The following is a 7,951-nucleotide window of genomic DNA, read 5'->3' on the forward strand; positions in this document are numbered from 1 at the left end:
CTAAAACAAGGGAAAACGGAAACTGGCACTGGGCTCTAGGTTAATAGGTTAGTCCCAAAAATAATATAAAAGTGTATAATAAAGCCCATAAACATCCAAAGTTGATAATATAATAGTTTGGAGCAATAAAAAATTATAGATACATTGGAGACGTATCAGCATCCCCAAGCTTAATTCCTGCTCGTCCTCGAGTAGGTAAATGATAAAAACAGAATTTTTGATGTGGAATTCTACCTAACATATTTATCCATGTAGTTCTTTTTATTGTGGCAAGGATATTCAGATCCATAAGATTCAAGACAAAAGTTTAATATTGACATAAAAATAATAATACTTCAAGCATACTAACAAAGCAATCATGTCTTCTCAAAATAACATGGCCAAAGAAAGCTATCCCTACAAAATCATATAGTCTGACTATGCTCCATCTTCACGACACAAAATATTTAAATCATGCACAACCCCGATGACAAGCCAAGCAATTGTTTCATACTTTTGATGTCTCAAAACTTTTTCAATCTTCACGCAATATATGAGCGTGAGCCATGGACATAGCACTATAGGTGGAATAGAATGGTGGTTGTGGAGAAGATAAAAAGGATAAGATAGTCTCACATCAACTTGGCGTATCAACGGGCTATGGATATGCCCATCAATAGATATCAATGTGAGTGAGTAGGGATTGCCATGCAACGGATGCACTAGAGCTATAAGTGTATGAAAGCTCAAAAAGAAACTAAGTGGGTGTGCATCCAACTTGCTTGCTCACGAAGACTTAGGGCATTTTGAGGAAGCCCATCATTGGAATATACAAGCCAAGTTCTATAATGAAAGATTCCCACTAGTATATGAAAGTGACAACATAGGAGACTCTCAATCATGAAGATCATGGTGCTACTTTGAAGCACAAGTGTGGTAAAAGGATAGTAGCATTGCCCCTTCTCTCTTTTTCTCTCATTTTTTATTTTTTTATTTGGGCCTTTTCTCTTTTTATGGCCTCTTTTCTCTTCTTTTATTTGGGCTTCTTTGGCCTCTTTTATTTTATTTTTTTTCGTCCGGAGTCTCATCCCGACTTGTGGGGGAATCATAGTCTCCATCATCCTTTCCTCACTAGGACAATGCTCTAATAATGATGATCATCACACTTTTATTTTCTTACAACTCGATACTTAGAACAAGATATGACTCTATATGAATGCCTCCGGCGGTGTACCGGGATGTGCAATGAGTCATGAGTGACATGTAGGAAAGAATTATGAACGGTGGCTTTGCCACAAATACAATGTCAACTACATGATCATGCAAAGCAATATGACAATGATGAAGCGTGTCATAATAAACGGAACGGTGGAAAGTTGCATGGCAATATATCTCGGAATGGCTATGGAAATGCCATAATAGGTAGGTATGGTGGCTGTTTTGAGGAAGGTATATGGTGGGTGTAAGGTACCGGTGAAAATTGCACGGTACTAGAGAGGCTAGCAATGATGAAAGGGTGAGAGTGCGTATAATCCATGGACTCAACATTAGTCATAAAGAACTCACATACTTATTGCAAAAATCTATTAGTTATCAAAACAAATTACTACGCGCATGCTCCTAGGGGGATAGATTGGTAGGAAAAGACCATCGCTCGTCCCCGACCGCCACTCATAAGGAGGACAATCAATAAATAAATCATGCTCCGACTTCATCACATAACGGTTCACCATACGTGCATGCTACAGGAATCACAAACTTCAACACAAGTATTTCTCAAATTCACAAGTACTCAACTAGAATGACTCTAATATTACCATCCTCATATCTCAAAACAATCATCAAGTATCAAACTTCTCATAGTATTCAATGCACTCTATATGAAAGTTTTTACTATATCCCTCTTGGATGCCCATCATATTAGGACTAAATTCATAACCAAAGAAAATTACCATGAGGTTCTAAAGACTCTCAAAATAATATAAGTGAAGCATGAGAGTTCATCTGTTTCTATACAATAAAACCACCATCGTGCTCTAAAAAGATATAAGTGAAGCACTAGAGTGACAACAAACTACTCCGAAAGATATAAGTGAAGATCAATGAGTAGTCGAATAATTATGCAACTACATGAAGACTCTCTAACATTTAAGAATTTCAGATCTTGGTATTTTATTTAAACAGCAAGCACAACTGAATAAAATAAAATGACGCCAAGAATATCAAACATCATGTGAAGAAGCAAAAACTTAGGATCAACCGATACTAACCGATAGTTGTTGAAGAAGAAAGGTGGGATGCCAACCGGGGCATCCCCAAGCTTAGATGCTTGAGAGTTCTTGAAATATTATCTTGGGGTGCCTTGGGCATCCCCAAGCTTGAGCTTTTGTGTCTTCTTAATTCCTCTCATATCACGGTCTCCCTAAATCTCAAAAGCTTCATCCACACAAAACTCAACAAGGACTCGTGAGATAAGTTAGTATAAACCATTGCAAAAACCTTATCATACTCTACTGTATCAAATCACTAAAATTATTATTCAACATTGCATACTAAATTCCTCTGCATATTTAATACTCCTATCCTCAAATAGAATCATTAAAGAGACAAACATATGCAAACAATGCAAACATAACAGCAATCCGCCTAAACAGGACAGTCTGTAAAGAGTGCAGCAAGATCTATACTTCCCTAGCTCCAAAAATTATGAAATAAAATTCCCACTGTAGTAAACTCATCAGATCTTAACATGCAAAAGGTTTCAACATTTCATCACATTCTGACTTTTCTAGGGAATTATTGCAACAGCAGTAAACTTTCTGTTTTCAAACAGCAACATGTGGACTTCTAAAATAGGCATAGTAAAGGCTATCAATGCCACTTTTATTGAAATAAAAGATGCAAAACATTGTTCTAAATAACAGCAAGCAAATTTTAACAAAATAAATTGACGCTCCAAGCAAAACACATATCATGTGGTGAATAAAAATATAGCTCCAAGTAAAGTTACCGATGAACGAAGACGAAAGAGGGGATGCCTTCCGGGGCATCCCCAAGCTTAGGCTCTTGGCTATCCTTGAATATTACCTTGGGGTGCCTTGGGCATCCCCAATCTTAGGCTCTTTCCACTCCTTATTCCATAGTCCATCGAATCCTTGCCCAAAACTTGAAAACTTCACAACACAAAACTTAACAGAAAACTCGTAAGCTCCGTTAGTATAAGAAAGCAAATCACCATCATAAGTATTGTAATGAACTCATTATTTATTTATATTGGTGTTAAACCTACTGTATTCCAACTTCTTTATGGTTTATAAACTCTTTTACTAGCCATAGATTCATCAAAATATGCAAACAACACACGGAAAACAGAATCTGTCAAAAACAGAACAGTCTGTAGTAATCTAGATCAAACGTATACTTATGGAACTCATAAAATTATCAAATAGATTCCTGGACCTGAGGAATTTATATATTAATAATTTTCAAAAAGAATTAACTAAATAGCACTCTCCAAATAAAAATGGCAGCAATTCTCGTGAACGATAAAGTTTCTGTTTTTTACAGCATTATCGCCAAGACTTCCCCCAAGTCTTCCCAAAGGTTCTACTTGGCACAAACACTAATTAAAAGCATAAAACCACATCTAAACAGAGTCTAGATGAATTATTTATTACTAAAAAGGAGCAAAAATCAAGGAACAAAAATAAAATTGGGTTGCCTCCCAACAAGCGCTATCGTTTAACGCCCTTAGCTAGGCATGATGAATTCAATGATGCTCACATAAAAGATAAGAATTAAAACATAAAGCGAGCATCATGAAGAATATGACTAGCACATTTAAGTCTAACCCACTTTCTATGCATAGGGATTTTGTGAGCAAACAACTTATGGGAACAATAATCAACTAGCATAGGAAGGCAAAACAAGCATAACTTCAAAACTTTAAGCACATAGAGAGGAAACTTGATATTATTGCAATTCCTACAAGCATATATTCATCCCTCATAATAATTTTCATTAGAATCATGAATGAATTCAACAATATAACCAGCACCTAAAGCATTCTTTTCATGATCTACAAGCATAGAAAATTTACTGCTCTCCACATACGCAAAATTCTTCTCAATCGGAATAGTGAGAGTATCATAAGAGACTCGAATACTATAAATTGTTTCCACATTAAAAGAGTAATGTTCAGAAAAGGGGTAATAATAATCATGACAAGTTTTATAAATATAATCACTACTTTTTATAGCATAAGTATCATCACAATAATCATCATAAGTAGGAGGCATGCTATCATCATTATAAATTTGCATATCAAAACTTGGGAGACTAAAAATATCATCTTCATTAAACGTAGCATCCCCAAGCTTAGGACAAACATTTATTGCAGCAAATATATTCTCAAAAACATCATCTTAATCAAACATAGCATCCCCAAGCTTGGGCCTTTTCATATCATAAGCATAATCACTCTCATCATTAATAGTATGGATAGCACCAATAGTATAGCAATTATCATATTCTTCCAAGCAAGTGCCAAAAAGATCTTCAAGATCATAAGAAGTATCATTATCTTCCACAATTATATTTTCATGAGGCACAATAGTAATAGGAGCAACATTATTTGGGAGGGATACCCTTTTACCTCTCTTCCTTTTTCTTTTCTTCTTCTTCACCACCTCATGTGTGGGTTCAATCCTCTTTTTGGAGCTCCTTATTAATGATATTGGTTGAATAGGAGGCTTCTCCTCGTTACCTGATTCATCATAAGAAATAATAGGAGGGTATTGTGAAGTCTCTTCCCTTTCATTAGTATTCTCTTCATCCTCTATTTGTTTTCTTTTCTTTATGTAGTTGGCAATATAAGAATTTTCAATACAATTCACCGCACAATACATATAAATTTCCTCTAGATCAAATCCAGGAAGTTTATAACGGGCAAATTCTGGAAGATAATTAGTTATACGTTTCATTTCTTCATAACCCATAAGAAAACTAAGTTCATTATGATGTGCAAGGGAAATCAAGTCATCACAATTTTTGGACACGATTAGATCATGAAACAATTTGCATCGGATAGTTAAATGACCACGTTCATTACAAAGCTCACAAGTATGGCCAAGAAAATTTAATTTTTTAGCACAATCATCTAGCCTTTCTTGCAACAATTTAGTTTCTAAGTACTTGTGCCTCTTGCAATATCTATCTTCCCTATTTGGTGTGTACTTACAAACCCAATGCACTCCACAAAAATTGCCATGTTTATAGGAGACATCATAACTAGTGCAATCATCATTAGTATCATGGATATTCAAAGAATTCGTACTAACAACATTGCAATCACGCTCATCATTCAAATATTTAGTGCCAAACATTTTAATGCATTCTTCTTCTAACACTTTGGCACAATTTTCCTTTCCATCATACTCACGAAAGATATTAAAAAGGTGAAGCGTATGAGACAAACTCAATTCCATTTTTTATAGTTTTATTTTATAAACTAAATTAGTGCTAAAATAAGAAACAAAAAGATCCGATTGCAAGATCTAAAGATATACCTTCAAGCACTCACCTCCCCGGCAACGGCACCAGAAAAGAGCTTGATGTCTACTACACAACCTTCTTCTTGTAGATGTTTTTGGGCCTCCAAGTGCAGAGGTTTGTAGGACAGTAGAAAATTTCCCTCAAGTGGATGACCTAAGGTTTATCAATCCGTAGGAGGCGTAGGATGAAGATGGTCTCTCTCAAGCAACCCTGCAACCAAATAACAAAGAGTCTCTTGTGTCCCCAACACACCCAATACAATGGTAAATTGTATAGGTGCACTAGTTCGGCGAAGAGATGGTGATACAAGTGGTATATGGATGGTAGATAATAGTTTTTGTAATATGAAAATATAAAAACAGCAAGGTAACGAATGATAAAAGTGAGCGTAAATGGTATTGCAATGCTAGGTAATAAGGCTTAGGGTTCATACTTTCACTATTGCAAGTCCTCTCAACAATAATAACATAACTGGATCACATAACTATCCCTCAACATGCAACAAAGAGTCACTCCAAAGTTACTAATAGCGGAGAACAAACAAAGAGATTATGGTAGGGTACGAAACCACCTCAAAGTTATTCTTTCCAATCAATCCGTTGGGCTATTCCTATAAGTGTCACAAACAGCCCTAGAGTTCGTACTAGAATAACACCTTAAGACACAAATCAACCAAAATCCTAATGTCACCTAGATACTCCAATGTCACCTCAAGTATCCGTGGGTATTATTATACGATATGCATCACACAATCTCAGATCCATCTATTCAACCAACACATAGAACCTCAACGAGTGCCCCAAAGTTTCTACCGGAGAATCACGACAAAAACGTGTGCCAACCCCTATGCATAGGTTCATGGGCGGAACCCGCAAGTTGATCACCAAAACATACATCAAGTGTTCTCAAATCTTTAAAGACTCCCGATAAGATAACTTCAAAGGGGAAACTCAATCCATTACAAGAGAGTAGAGGGGGAGAAACATCATAGGATCCAAATATAATAGCAAAGCACGCGATACATCAAGATCGTATCATCTCAAGAACACGAGAGAGAGATCAAACACATAGCTACTGGTACATACCCTCAGCCCCGAGGGAGAACTACTCCCTCCTCGTCATGGAGAGTACCGGGATGATGAAGATGGTCACCGGAGAGGGATTCCCCCTCCGGCAGGGTGCTGGAACGAGTCTAGATTGGCTTTCGGTGGCTAAGGAGGCTTCTGGCAGCGGAACTCCCGATCTATTGTGTTCCCGGATGTTTTTAGGGTATATGGAGATATATAGGCGGAAGAAGTACGTCAGGGGAGCCACGAGGGGCCCACGAGGGTGGAGGGCGCGCCCAGGGGTGGGCGCGTGTAACGCCCTCGATGCGGCTATATCTCCCATGTGTCGAAGCACGACTTAGAGGCATAACCGCATCGAAAGCAATGTCGCAAGTGAGGTAATCTTCACACAACCCAAGTAATACAATAGGGGAAAAGATACATAGTTGGCTTACAATCGCCACTTCACACAATTACATGAATAAATCATTACACCAAACAAATACAATCAAGGTTCGACTACGGAACCAAAATAAAAGAAGAACCCCAAATGCGACAAGGTCCCCGATCGACCCCAACTGGGCTCCACTACTGATCAACTAGAGCGAAACAACACAAAGGACAAGATCTTCATCGAGCTCCTCCTGAGCTTGGTTGCGTCGTCTGCATGGACTCATCGGCACCTGCAAACTGGTTTTGGAAGTATCTGTGAGTCACGGGGACTCGGCAATCTCGCACCCTCGCAATCAAGACTATTTAAGCTTATGGGTAAGGTAAAAGGTATGAGGTGGAGCTGCAGCAAGCGACTAGCATATATGGTGGCTAACATACGCAAATGGGAGCGAGAAGAGAAGGCAAAGCACGGTCGAGAAAGTATGATCAAGAAGTGATCCTATAACAACCTACGTCAAGCATAACTCCAACACCGTGTTCACTTCCCGGACTCCGCCGGAAAGAGACCATCACGGTTACACACGCGGTTGATGCATTTTAATTAAGGTCAACTTCAGGTTTTCTACAACCGGACGTTAACAAATTCCCATCTGCCCATAACCGCGGGCACGGCTTTCGAAAGTTCAAATCCCTGCAGGGGTGTCCCAACTTAGCCCATCACAAGCTCTCACGGTCAACGAAGGAATAGACCTCCTAGCGGGAAGACCCGATCAGACTCGGAATCCCGGTTACAAGACATTTCGACAGGGTAAAACTAAACCAGCAACACCGCCCGAATGTGCCGACAAATCCCGATAGGAGCTGCACATATCTCTTTCTCAGGGCACACCGGATTGTCTAAACTTCCGGTAGGCCAGCCCAGAGTTGCCCCTGGTGGCCACCGGTGGCTAACAAGTTGGACCAACACTCAGAGGAGCACT

Source organism: Triticum dicoccoides, chromosome 2A, assembly GCF_002162155.2.
Source record: "Triticum dicoccoides isolate Atlit2015 ecotype Zavitan chromosome 2A, WEW_v2.0, whole genome shotgun sequence".
NCBI classification, from domain to species: domain Eukaryota; kingdom Viridiplantae; phylum Streptophyta; class Magnoliopsida; order Poales; family Poaceae; genus Triticum; species Triticum dicoccoides.